This window comes from Nicotiana tabacum, chromosome 3, assembly GCF_000715075.1.
Source record: "Nicotiana tabacum cultivar K326 chromosome 3, ASM71507v2, whole genome shotgun sequence".
Lineage (NCBI taxonomy): Eukaryota > Viridiplantae > Streptophyta > Magnoliopsida > Solanales > Solanaceae > Nicotiana > Nicotiana tabacum.
Window position 1 is genome coordinate 143,511,540 of NC_134082.1, and position 14,731 is coordinate 143,526,270.

Sequence of the window (14,731 nt, forward strand, 5' to 3'; positions counted from 1 at the left end):
AAATTATGTGCTACCTTAGAGCAGGTGTCTACCTCGTTTTCAACTCGAACTATGTGTAGACAATAAAATTGTGTCGAGAAAATAAAATTAAAACCAAAAAATATCGCAACAATCGTAGTATTTGATTTCCAGTAATATGAGTGTACAATCTATATGAATCCTCTGATTTTTCTTTCCAATAGTAAATAAATTCAAGGGTCTTTGAGCTTGATCTTGAATATGTAGTTGTTTCCACGAACGATGTTCTTGAATTCAACTAGCACGAACTTTGATTTGAACTCGTACTCCTTGAATCTTGATTTGTTCTTCGTTCTTGAGCTTGTACTTGATTGCTTGAAGCTTGAAACTTGTGGAAGAATTTGCAGCGTTTGATCGATGAGATCTTTCTTGCTTCTTGTTATAACTTTTGGTGTTATTTCTGAGTTATGAAGACCCCTATTTATAGTTGTGTGAGGGAAGAGTTTTAATGAGAACAAACTTTTTCCGACAAATCAGATTGAAGCGTGACAAGGCCGCATTTGATTGGCCAGAACACGTCACTTGCACATGTGACATAGTTTCATTGGCCTTTTAATTTGACTTGGCATGCCTTGTCATTTTGACTCGTGACACGATCCTATTGGCTCTTCCGTTTGACTTGGCGCGCCACGTCATTTTACACGTGGCACCAAACTGGGCCTCTAGGAAGATGTCTTATTGAAGTGGGCTCATCGCTTTAGCCCAATTAAATGAGCTAGTCTAGTGGATTAAGACTTATTTATTTAATCCATATGTATTGGACTTATATATTTAATTATTAGACCATAATATTTATTTGGCCTAATATATCTTGCATTTAAATATAGTCCAAATTATTTAATAAATTTAATTCTAATAAAATTTACATGCCTACCCTATGTATAATTATGTTAAAAATTAACAGATATAAATATAATAAGATCACACTAATTCTTAATCAATTCTTTTTAAATTCTAAATCCGCCAATGTGTTTAACATGAATTCAACTAGGTCGTTAAAGGTTTGATTCCCTTTCTAGGGTCTAGGTATTGTTAGTTTTGCATTAAATTTCTGGGCTGTCCTATGCCTATCCATCTCCCCTTCTCTGCCTCTCTCTGTGCTTCTTTCATTTAAGTGGAGTGAATTTATTTATGTATGAGAGAGATAAAATTAAAGAGAGATTCCCTTTTCCTCTTCTCATTTATGATTCCCCCTTATTATTTGGTTAGTAGGACTGCAAGTATCACCATCATGGGCATCCCTTTTTTCCCCCTACTAAATTTTTGAAGTGTTACTATTATGTTACCCCTTTATGTAGTATAACAAGCTAAGTTTTCCCTTTTGTACCATTCTATCTTTTAAAGACAGTTATGCCCTTTTTACTACTCTTTCGTTTTTTTCATTTGAGGGACTGGCTACATTTCTTAAGCAATCTCTAGATCAATAGGTTTAGGGGTCCATTTATGTCTCAAACCAGGCCATATCGAATCTCTAGACTACAAGGACTTAAATTTAGTTGAAACTAAGCATTCAGCACAGAGTTCCAATGTGACTATGATAGCTAATTATCTAGGAAGAGGCGTTGATAAGCAAAGTCTCTCAAGTGGATCTGAAAGATTTCAAATTTTACTTCGACAGTTCAACTACCAACCCAATTTGTTTTGTTTTAAGCATGTAGTTTCCATGCACTTCGTTAAATGTAAAAAAGGTACGTAGTAATAAATGTACATTTCAATGTAAAAGAATGATAATGTGTATCCACTACTCCTTTTATGGGTTAGACTAGAGATTGGTTGTGTCAAAAGGTTATGAATCGATTTATAGGAAGCCAATGTCTTGATTTCCAATTAATGTTTGGATAAAAAAAAATTCTGGCATCCTCATCCCATTCCGTGGACTCACAAAAATAACCTAGGTGCCCCAATCCTCTCGACGTACAATTATCTGTTGAACTACTTCGACAAGTCTGTGACAGCGCCGGCCAGACTTAGGCCCCAAGAATTTAAAGGCCCCATTTCTCTATATATAGTATAGTATAATTATATAATTATTTCTTACTATTGATAAATTTATTTCTTTTGTTTTCATATTAGTGTTTAATAAATTAATTTCTAATATAACTAAAATAGTTTTCTGCCAATCTTATTTTACGTATTTACTGAATTATTTTTCTCTATTCATTAGTTAGTCACGTAACTATATATATCTAATATTTTAACTTATTATTTATTTTTGTCACATAAATTATATTCCCCCGTCTCAATTTATATGAAGCTGTTTGACTAGGAAATTTGTGAAATAAAGGAAAACTTAGAAACTTGTAATCTAAAACAAACCATAGGAACTTGTATGACTAGAAATCATCTCATTAGAGGTAAAAAGAAAAATTTAAAGTTAAATTTCAGTTTTGATGCAACAACAGTAAGATCGTTTAATTTTTTGTACTTTACAAAACCAACTACTCATTTTTTCATTTCATATACTCGTGTAATTTTTCAAACAACGATGCTCATTATATATATATATACATATAGAGAGACTTTTCTTATTAAGGCTTTGCTTTAGGCCTCGGATGCTATTGAGCCGCCTCTGGCTTGTGAATAAGATAATGTCCGTACATCAGTTTTCACAACTCCTTTACGTGCTCTCTAGCGAGAAATGATGGTAAAAGAAAAACTAAATGGTAGTACATATAATCGTTCATAAAGAGTTGAATTACTAACTTGTAAATAAGGAGAAGTGTCAAGAAATGTAAATTAAGTTGGAGTATACGATATGGAGTGAGAGAGAATCGAAGGAGATGGGTAAAAGGCAAGGGGAGGTTGGGGGGTAGCAGAATAATGGAGTTAAATGCACTGGCCCGTCCTTGTGCTTTGGTAGTCGCGGCTTTAAATGCAGTCTACAGAGAACCATTTAACCATTCTCTACTCTTCTCTTTGTGCCCATCCTTAAATTCCCCCCCAGACATTCCCAACCCTCTCCTCGCTCTTCTCCCACTCCCCTTTCTTCATTATTCTTCCTCTTTGCTTTTCTGCCTTATACTATTGTTCACACCTCTTTAGGGTTTTTACAACAGAACACAATACTAACAATCAGGTCTCAGTCCCAAGTAATATTGAGGTCACTTGCATGAATTCTCTCCGTCCAAAGTTGTAGCTTTTTAGGGTTAGGTCTTCTACACAACCACACTCTACAACCTTAATTTCATCTTTTTGTTCATCTTCCTTGTAGTAAAAATCACACTGCTTTAGGGTTTTCTACCACAGAAGAGGTGCTTAAGTTAAAGGCCTCTTTCTGGTAGATAATCACATACTTTTCCTATGAAACAGTAACTCAGGTATTGGCCTGGTTCACTCAGACAACAAGATGAAACTATTTGAATATTGAATGGTGGAGTTTTGGTTTGATTGAGCCGTGCCAATATCTCAGTTTCTCTTTCACCATAGCCATGTCTGCATAATTTAAATTTTAGTCGGAGTAAAAGATAGTTTCTTCCTCCGAATGTGTGAAGAAAATACCATCTAGGGTTTCTGAAATCTCTTCCATGAGTTTTTTATCTATTTATTTTGATCTTCATGTCTCTTTAATTTTTTTTTCACTATCTTTTTTTTTTTTTTTGGTTTAAAATTAAGGTTGAAATTTCAACTGCTCTCTTTTTTTCGCTTTCATATTAGGTCCTCTCTATCCTGATCTTTTCATGTATGTCTGTCCCCATTTGTGTTTTTTTTCTTTCCTCTCTTCAAATTTGTGTATATGAAACATCCAGACTTTTGCATTTGGCAAATAAAAAATTAGATCAATAAGTGAACATTGGTATCTATATGGTCAATTGTTTAAGTGCATAATTAAGCTAATTCGGGATCTCTTTTTATTTCGTTGCTTTTTGTTTTTCCTCTAAAACGGATGGATTTGACCTCTAGTGTGAGAGTGAAGTACAAGATGACAATTGATAAACTTTTTTGGAGTTATATATAATGAATGACAACCATACTAATTGGACGTGTTTGGCTAAGCTTATAAGCTGGTCAGACTAGGTTTGTTTTTGAGGTCAAAATTAGCTTATAAGCATATTTTGACTACGCGTTTGGTAAAGTTAAAAGTGCTTATAAGTTAAAAATAAATCAAAAACATAAGCTGGTCACCCCCACCTATCAATTTTTAGCTTATAAGCACTTTAAGTTTGACCAGAATTTTTATTATTTTATCCTTGAAATATTCCTCTTTAGAACAAAACTCCTACATCGATACTCACTGCCTCAAGTATTTTTTCAACCTAACCCCCTCCCCCCCTTCAAGTCTGCAATTCTCATTGACTATTTAAAATAAACAAATTTTCTATTCCTTTGCATATATATATTTATATATTTATATATATTTATATCTATGTGATTGTGTATTAATCTTTGAACTGTATGTAATAAATGAGGACATATCAAATTTTTGGTGTATTGCTTTCTAAGTGTTGTAGTGATGAAGACAGTGTTTGTTTTTATTCAAATATTTTAGCCTATTTAGGTTTATTTTTATTGAGAAACATTTATCAATTTATTAATTATTATAACTGATGATTATATGTTTATCATAAAATAAATTATATTTATCATAAAAATTATCTTATCTAAGCAAAGTTGTATTTAAAATAAAATGACAAATCGAATATTTTGTATTTGCATCGATCTGGAATCTAAAATTTTGAAGAAATTACGCCCTAATAAGTGTAAACAGTTTTAAGGTTATTGAAGACATTTTAACAAAAAAAGAGCTTATTAGCACTTTTTTTATCAAGTATTGCAACAACTTATTTTTAATTTCAGCACTTGTACCCAAACACGTAACGACTTATTTATTAAATCAGTTTTAGCACTTAAAAGTGCTTTTTAGCACCTAATGCTTATCAACTACTTCAAATCAGCTAATCCAAACGGGCTCTTACTGAATTCCGTTCCATGTTATTAAAGCTGAAAATCATGAAATTATTTCTCAAATCTCATCTAGAAACAATATAAGAAGGATGGAGTTGTATATATTTAAATAACTAATTTCTCCTTTATATAGCTAATTTGTATTATGATATCTATTTAAATAGATTCATTTCTGTCCTTGGCTTAATAAGTTCAATCTTATGATGTTATATACCTCTCCTTAGTTGTATGCGAATCTTTCTCTAAAAAGGGAAAAGCTAAAAAAACAATGCGCTATTCATCTTGCTTTGCGCATTTGGTTCTTTTATATGAACAAAAAAATAAAATAAATAAACTACAATTGCTAGAAAGTTTGTGAATATTTCTCTAGTTGTGTTATAAAAAGTTAGAAGGTGCAAAAAAAAAAAAAATGTTAGAAGTGAAAATTAAGTAATACTTCTCTATAATTTATATCATTATTCTTTCTCGGTCGTATTTGTTTATTCCATTTATAATGGGAATAATTAGGCACAAAAGTGTCATCGTTTAGCCAATTTTAATCTGTGTTTGTTGTTGATCACTTGCTTATGGAATTCTTCTATGCATAAAGAATGTGAGATAATGGAAATATAAATGCTTGGAACTTTGTTTGTTTATGGTGTGTACAAAGAAATCATAGCTTTGTTTTGTTGCAAGGTGCTTCTCGTCGCATCATCTTTCTGGTCACAATCACAATCGTTATTCCGATGACTAGGTTCCTTGTCTTCATTTTCATTAAATACTAGTACATAATAATTTTTGGTTTTGTGTGACTTATCAAAGTTGGAAAAGAATGCAATGATCGAGATGCTCTCTTTAGTTTGTTCAGCAAACGATCTGTTGAAATAGCCAGTTTTATAACATGGAGAAAATAAAGTTGTTTTCTCATATTCAACTTTCAACCAACATTTTTTTAAATTAAATTTCCCAGTTGCTGGGTTGTATTTCATAAGAACAGAGGATTACAAAAAGGGGCATGTCCTTGTCCTTGAAAATACGACATACGGATAACTAGCTATCCTTAAAAAAGGGGGGGGGGGGTAGGAAGAGATCCCTAACCCATTACAAAGCGAAAAATTAGCTCACAAAAAAGTTTGCCTTATCGAACTTGGTTCTAATACTAGGCATTCGATTCTTGTCTAGATGGAAAGGGCCTTTGGCACTTTTAGGGAGTTGGAATGTAAAGAAGTATGATTCTCCAGAAAAAGTAGTTGCTAGCTTAGCTAGGTAATCCGCCACTTGATTAGCCTCTCTATAGTAGTGAACAACGTTAACATTGGCTTCCTGAATCATTTGAGAGGTACACTCTATTATGTTGTTCAACTTATAGTTGCTGGTTCTATTTTCATTAAGCATATTTGCCACAATCATTGAATCCAGCTCCAACGTGAAGCCTATGTAGCCATTTTGGACATACAAATTGCATCCAAACCAAGCAGCCTGCACTTCTATGTAATTATTACTTATATCCTGAGTTGAAACTGAAAAAGCCATAACTAAGTCTCCCTTGTCATCTCTGAGAATTCCTCCAATCCCAGCTTTACCATTTTCCTTGAGGAAGCTATCATCAATATTCAATTTAAAGTAGCCATCCTCCGGTTTGTTCCAGTTAAAAACAATAGCTTTAGGAATTGGCTGAAGATTTAGAACTATATCACAGTAGTTGTTCCATGGCATTAAAATTTTGCAATTAGGGAAGGCTTTGGCGACTGCAACTCCAATGATCCAAAGTACTTGTTGCTCCATTCTGAATAACTTGAACTTCTTTTGACTGCCATATTTGCATGAACATCTTTCTTTCCAAATTGCCCAGCAAATAATAGTGGGGTAATTTGAAGAATCAACTTATGAATTGTATTTCGCTCCTTAACTTGCCACCACTTGTTAATAGTATATCTAACTGCCCTTTGATGATGTATAATTCTTAAGGGGATCCTATTAGTTTCCAGATATAACTAGATGTTTCTCTTTAATTCTATGAAAACATGTTGAATAGTTTCATTTTCAGAATTAACACAACAATTACATCTGGAAACTATTTGTATTCCAAAGTTGACTATCACATCATCGATTTATATCTTTCATTTTCCTAATTCCTATACCTCCCCCGTCAATAGGAAAACATAGGATGGTACTTATTATGGTCACCATCAGTGCCCCAGAAGAATTTACAAAGTGTTTCTCAATAAAATAAAACGACGCTTTAGGTGGATTCATAGCAGATAGGGTATATATAGGAAAATATTGGAGGATACTTTTAATAAGAACAAACCTACCTCCATAAGAAAGCATCTTACCATGCTAGTCATTGGATCTTTTAATGACCATGTGAACCAAATTGTCAAAGTAAGCAATTTTTTTTCTTTTCACATAAAGAGGACAACCAAGGTAATTGAAAAGAAACTCCTTGTCCATAAAGCATGTGCGATCTCTCATTCTAGTAATTCTGAGGGCACAAGTGTTAGGGGCAGTCAAAAAAACTTTTATCTCTATTGACTAACTGACCTGAGCACATCTCATAGGCCTTAAACACTTTCATAATCATCTTAATAAAGGTAATATTACCACTACTAAAGACAATAATATCATCAGCATAGGCATGATGGTTAATAATAGACCCCCTGCGAGGCATAGAGAAATGTGAAAAATTGCTATCATGATTCAGATTAGTCAAGACCTAGAAAGGACATCAACTGTAAGAATAAAGAGAGATGGGGATATGGGGTCCCCTTGTTTCAAACCCTGTGAGGATGTAAAGAATCTGGTTCTATTACCATTAATAATAATAGAGTACCAAACTCTGGAAATAAGATTATTGATTAAGTCAATCCAAACTTCTAAAATCCATATTTCGTAAGAACTGATGTAATAAAGACCCATGACAATTTGTCGTAAGCTTTAGCCATATCTAATTTGATAACAATATTACCTCAAGTATTCTTCTCAGAAATATTTTTAATAATTTCTTGAGCCAAAAGGACGTTTTTAGTGATAAATATATCCTTCACAAAACTCATTTGATTTTCACAAAAAAGTTTTGAAAGCAAAGGATTCAACCTTATAGAAAGAATTTTAGAAATAATTTTATTGGTAAAATTGGAAAGGCTGATATATAGGCCTGAATTCAGAGAAATTGGTAGGAGAATCAATCTTAGGAATTAAAGCAAGGCGAGTATGAGAATAGAATTTGGGAAGTTTTTTACCATTGAAGAACTCCCTGACAAAAGCAATGATATCATGTTTGCTAATGTACCAGCAATGTTAAAAGAAAGTACCAATATAATCATCTGGACTAGTTGTACTATCGGCACTTAAACTTAATACAGCTTCCTTGATTTCATATTCATTAGGAATCGCAGATAACTTCATGTTATTTTCGTGAGAAATGCACTTTGGAATACAATTTAAAAGGTCGGGGTTGAGGGTGGGCTTGGGAAGATTGAACAGGGAATCAAAGTATTTAACAGCAGCCTTAGCAATGTTGTTTTCTTTTTGTATCCACTTGACCACGTGGTTTTTAATCCTATGAAGTTGGAGTCTTCTTCTCTTTTCTAAGAAGACTATGAAAGTACTTGGTATTACTATCTCCATCTTCAAACCATTTGGTTTGGGTCTTCTGTTTGAGTAAAGATTCTTGCTTGCTCAACCAATGAATGTATTCATCATAAACTTTGTTGGCCTCCATTCTACTATTATCAGTATTGGAGTTGGTATGTATCTCATCTAGAAGTTGAACGTTGACTTCCCATTTTCTCACTTGATCATTGATGTCCCCTATATCCGCTCTAGACCCATCTCTTTTACCTGTTGCATTTTAGCCTCCCATTTTGATACTTGTTCATATACATTTCCAACAACTTCTCTTGACTACCGAGTTAGCCTTTTTCTTAGCATCTTCAACTTTTGCTGGAGTTTCTATATTGAATTTCCTTCAATATTGGTATCCCAAACATCATTCACTATTTCTATGAATCTCGGCTGATGTATCCAGAAATCAAGAAACCTGAAATAGCTCACATTATTGCTCATATTATTATAAAATTTCATCAATAATGGCCTATGATCAGAACTAGTTCTTGCTAGGAGCCCAACAGTATTTGTCTGAAAATCCTATCAAGTCTCTTTCAAATCCTGTTTCTCGGTCTTTTATAATTGCACCAAGTAAATTTGGATCCCAAGTAGCCAAGATCAGTTACTTCACAATTCTCCATATAGCTTGTGAAATCAAAACTTCTTTGGTTTCAGTGTGGTTTTCCTCCTAATTTCTCATCAGGTTCCATAATACTGTTGAAGTCTCCACCAATGTACCAAGGTCCATTAATGGCATTATATGTGTCCTCCAAACTATCCCATATGTGATGACCCAAAAGGTCATCACTTGTGTTGCAATGAAATTTTGCTTTCCGAGGCTTAAAAACCTCTTTTAGCATCACCTCGATTTGCTTGCGCAGTCTGGACGTGTAGGCGGAAAAGCATAAATGTGAAAATCTATGAAAAATAATAAATTTTGACTATAAAATGAATTAATTTGACTTCGGTGAATATTTTAAGTAAACGGATCCGGATCCGTGATTTGACGGTCTCGGAGGGTCCGTAGGAAAATATGGGACTTGGGCGTATGCCCAGAATCGAATTCCGAGGTCCCAAACCCGAGAAATGAATTTTTGAAAGAAATTATTTCGGATAAATATAAAGGTTTTTGAAAGTGAAATGTTATGTGAAACCTGTGGTATCGGGCCTGTATTATGGTTCCGGAGCCCGGTACAGGTTTGAAATATCTGGACTTGTGATAACGCCAAACTATGCCTTATACAAAGACACACACGGACGTAGCAAATATAATCTGAGTAATTCTGCCCAGAGTCGAACCACAGATAATTAACCTATCAATTACTTTTGACGGATTTACTAAATTCACAGAATCAATTTCCCCAAACTTGTAATTCATAATTGATGATATTTCTAACAACTAAAGTATGAAAATAATTAACAGCTGAAAATTAACTATGCTTGATGTGTAAACAGTTGGAATAAGGTCTAAGGTAATGGTTTCCCCTGTTGGTGATTTCCTTGGTTGTACGTTTCTTATAGCGATGCCTTAGTTGTCTCTATCAATCAAGAATTCTCCGGCTATCATAAATCTCTCTCAAGCAATTATGATAATTTACTAGACGCACTCTCTCAAGCTACGCTAGCTAGATTCACATTACCATTCTTTTAGATTGCACCCGAGGTATCGTTATCTCTAATCCAACCTCTAAACCCTCGGTTATGACTCTCGTCTATACTCTTGTTCAAACAACTACCTACATATGCACTCTCTCTCAAGAAGATGCATAATAAATAGGAACGGATAATTGAGGGCCCTTTCAACTAACCACAATCAAAACGTAGATGAAAAAATAGAGATTAGCAACCAATTCAAACTATATTAATATAACAACCAAGTCATCCCCAACGGGTTTCACCAAAACCTTAGATTAAAGTATTTAGCTACTCATGACAACGTAAGAATAAACTACGAAAATATTCATAATAGAAAATTACAAGAAAAATAAAAGAGAATAAGAACTATGATGTTTTGGGTGATCTCTCACACTTGTTCTTCTTGCAAAAGTAATCTCAAAATAAGCCTCCTCTTTCTTGGGCGAGTTTCCTACATCTTATAAGGGTTTTACAAAAGCTTTCCCGAATTGACACTTTGGCCCCTTAAATCTCTGGACTGTGAATATGCGGCCGCGGCGTCGACCGCGGCACTGACCTCGGAGAACACTGACTCCAACCGCGGCGCGGACCGTGGTGGCAACTGCGGTGAGTATGCTGGGCCTTTTTGTCTCTGCGTTCCTTCTGTTTTTGCTCTTTTGTGTTTGGGTATTTCTTGAGTGAGTGTTTTCTTCACGTTATTGCCTCTAAGCACTTTATGTTGCTTCCTCACATCTTATATTCCCCGCGAAACCAAATAGCATTAATTAAAGCATTTTATTGGCAACTTACATTATAAAACAACAACAAAGCATGGGCAATTATGGTGTAAATAACAACTATATAGCCTATTATCAACACCCCACACTTAAATTATTGCTAGTCCTCGAGCAATTCACCACACTCCATAAAAATTCATTCCCTATGCTTTTCCCTCAACGACTCACGCCATGAACATTTCACAAGAGTTACACCTAGTAGTGAACAGCTTTTACCTCAAGAATCAAGTTTTTCGTACCCTGTAACATTTGCACTTACTCAAACCACTCTACACAATAGTCAAGATGCACCTTTCCTTTGTGAATCACATGCCCTCACATCACACAAGAGAGTAGTTCCATATATATAATGATAGTGATAACAATTAGGAACTCAAATAGACAGAATTCGCTCACTCTCCAAAAAGAACATTCACATGCCACAAAGATGCACCATAGGCTTGCCCCTAGTGTAGTACTCGACTAATCGAGCCCCACTCAGTCTAAGATCAATAGGACTTTATTTGGTTGTAATGTAGGCTAAGGGACGGGTATGATACATTTGGATATAGTGACTAACCTCCCTAAGCACTTTTAATACAATTACGTTGAATTTAAAAATTATCATTTTGTAAGCCAACACTCCACCACATTTATTTAAACATCCCCATACATTAGGTGCAATTTGTACAAGCTACCACTTATTAATCACTACAAAATATATGAATTTTTTTTCGTGGTGCTTTTCTTTTTATGCTTCACATTCTGCACCTTTTCTCTATTTCCATGGTTCCACTTCAAAAACCAAACTACCAACCCACACTTTTGTTTTTACATAATCTCAATACCAATCCAGGGCTTAGTGAGAGGGAGGAAAATTGGTTCAAACAGCAGGCTATTCAAACAAGTGGTTAAGGTTCACATTGTGGTTGCCAAAGAAACAGGCTTATAGGCTCAACGGGGTTAACTAAGATGTAATGCATTCAGATGGGTTCACTTTATATGTGTGTCTCAACAAAGAAATGCCTATATCACTTCTAAAACTGAATGAAGCTACTATTTCTCTTTGCAAACACACAGGGCAAGTTCTAGGCATCAAATGTACAACATGGAATACAATGATACTCATACCCACATGGCACATGACTCACTCCGGATTAGTTTATCAAAACATTCTCTTTTGAGTGTTCAAGTTAGGTACAAACATACAATTTTTAAGGCACTTAAACAAGATTCAACCTTGAAGCTAACCGCTACACTCTAGCGTCTATCGTGTTCGGGTGTAAGAACGCTAAGGGTTTTTTTTCTTCAATTTTAAGCTCATCACCCATTAATCCTAACCTAAAACCAAAAAATCTACCTATACTCGGTTCAAGCTAAACCCTTGGAAAAGAATCGTGACCCAAAGAAAAACCAAGGGGGAGTTCCTACACTACCTAAGAAATAAAAAAAAAATATTTTTGGTGTTTTCTATAGACTAGCTTCCCTCAAGAAAATTGTCTAAAGAATCCGTTATTAGGAAGAGTTTTTATATTTCAAATTTTTTTTTCTCGACTTAGTCCCTCAAGAACCCCGCCGAAAGAGATCCATCGTCGGGACAAGTCGCTTCTATTTTCACTTCCTAAAAAGAACTGTTACTCTATTTCTAAAGTCACTAACACAAAACAAAAGCAAGAACAACAAATAGATAATATTCACAAGTACAAGATACAACGAAGTCCCCCATCCCACACTTAAAATTAAGACATGTCCCCATGGCTTGACAATATAAAAAGCAGTGAGGTAAAGAAACTTCCCTGAAGGGTCACTCTTGATCTGAAACTATGTCTGGGTTCACGTTGTAGGTGCGACCCAGTTCTCTCAACCAACCCATGAATTTCTTTTCCGACTTCACCTGTCGGTCAGCCACAACATCCATACGGGACCCCAAGTCAGTGACGGAGGTCCGCAGTCCAGTCATTTCCCGCTCCAAAGCATCCATCCGAGTGCTCCGGCATGGCTGTGATAATCCTGCCTCGTCCCCTCTAGGAGGGGCTGTGATCTCAGTAGCTTCAGCAGTATCAGAATCATCCTCAGACTCATCAGACAAGTCATCATTGCGTCGTACTGGCTTTCGTCCCTCTTGCCCAATTTTTCTCGCCCGGAAAGGGGTTTTTATAGGTAATTTCCAATCAACTCGAGATTTCTCAGGAACATTAGCAAGGCGGCATATACGGGTGACAAGCGAAGGGAAGTAGTGGCCTTTGCTTAGTTCGGGCGATCGGATGAACATTTCTTCAGAGAGGACTCGGGCAACATCAAACCTTTGGTGAGTCATGAAGCAGTAGATCATAGCGGCCCGTGGCCCATTTACATCGGTGGTATTGCTGGATGGTAGCAACCAGTGGTGATGATAGTGAGCCAACATTTGGCCTCCCAAGTAAGAGACTTGGAATGCAGAGTCGTCGGTTGTGCTACCCATTTTGGCTGTCTTCCAGGTATACATATGACCTCTAGAATTCTGTCAGAGTCAACCATCGGGCGACTAGCCATGATGTAATGATCATCACCCGTGAATGCGGGGAGGCGATACACTCTGCAGATGACCTCTATAGCAGCATTAACCGGGGTGTTGCGCACAGTCACAACCTTGTCCTCGTGTTCTGGCAGGTTTGCATAGAACTCCCTCACTAGCTGAATATTGGCTTCCTCGGGAGCCTCAAAGAAGATGTCCAGCTGACACCTCCGTAGCTCATCAAACATATTGGGGCATTCCTTCACTTAAGCCTTTCTGTCAATATGGACCTCATGGAGTAACTTCTTGGAAAGTTTTTGATTGTACCATGCCTCTGCTTCTACAGAGACGAACCGAGTGCTATCAAACCGTGGTGCACTGGTTTGGCCCCTAGCTTGTGAGGAGCCTTCTAAGCCACTAGCAGAGGACCCGGTGTTTCGTCTCTTACGGGCTGAACTCATAATACCTGTCAAAACAGAGAAACTCGTATTAGCATGAGCCTAAAATGTGTGACTATGGGTGGTTACTCAGACTTCACCACAACCATGTCACAACATCTCCTTTTATCACCATTGAGGCAATTTCTCAAACACATTGTGGGCAAGGTATTTTCTTCATGTTCATGGCCCCAAGGGAATCAAGAAAACTTCCCCAATTCAACTATCTACTACACACACACATTCCACACTTTTTGTTAACCATCACCCACCAACAACACCGTTCCAAACATTCAAAACACAACCCCTTCACCAAACATATGCTAAAAACGAAATTACACTAAAAAGAAGAAGAAGAACTAAACAAAACAAAATCCTATCACTAAGACTACATTAGAACAACATTAACTAGCATAATTCAATAAAAACAAAGCAAAAATAGAAAGAAAAGAAAAGAGGGTCGGAATCATACCTTAGGGGAAAAAGATGGGAGTGATTGTGAAGGAGGAAGAAGAAGAAGAGAGTATGGAGGGGAGGGTTAGGGTTTAGAGAAAGAGAGGGATTATGGGACTTTAGGGGGGGAAATTACGTTTGATTTAGGGGAAGAGGGGTGGGGGTGTGTTTTTATTTTCAATTTGAAGGGAAGAAGAAAAAAAATATTGAAGAAAAACGAAAAAAAAAATATACGGTTTGGTACCCGACCACGGTCGTGTCCGCGGTGCGCGTCGCGGTTTAGGACAAAGTCTCCTGCGGTCGACACCGCGGTCCACGCCGTGGTCAAGGAGGAACTGCAATGCTTCAGTGATTTCCGCGGTCAGCATCGCGGTCGACGCCGCGGCCGCGACAACTTTACGTCGCCAGGCAGTGTCTCCCGCGGTCTTGGCCGCGGTCGCGGCTGGCAA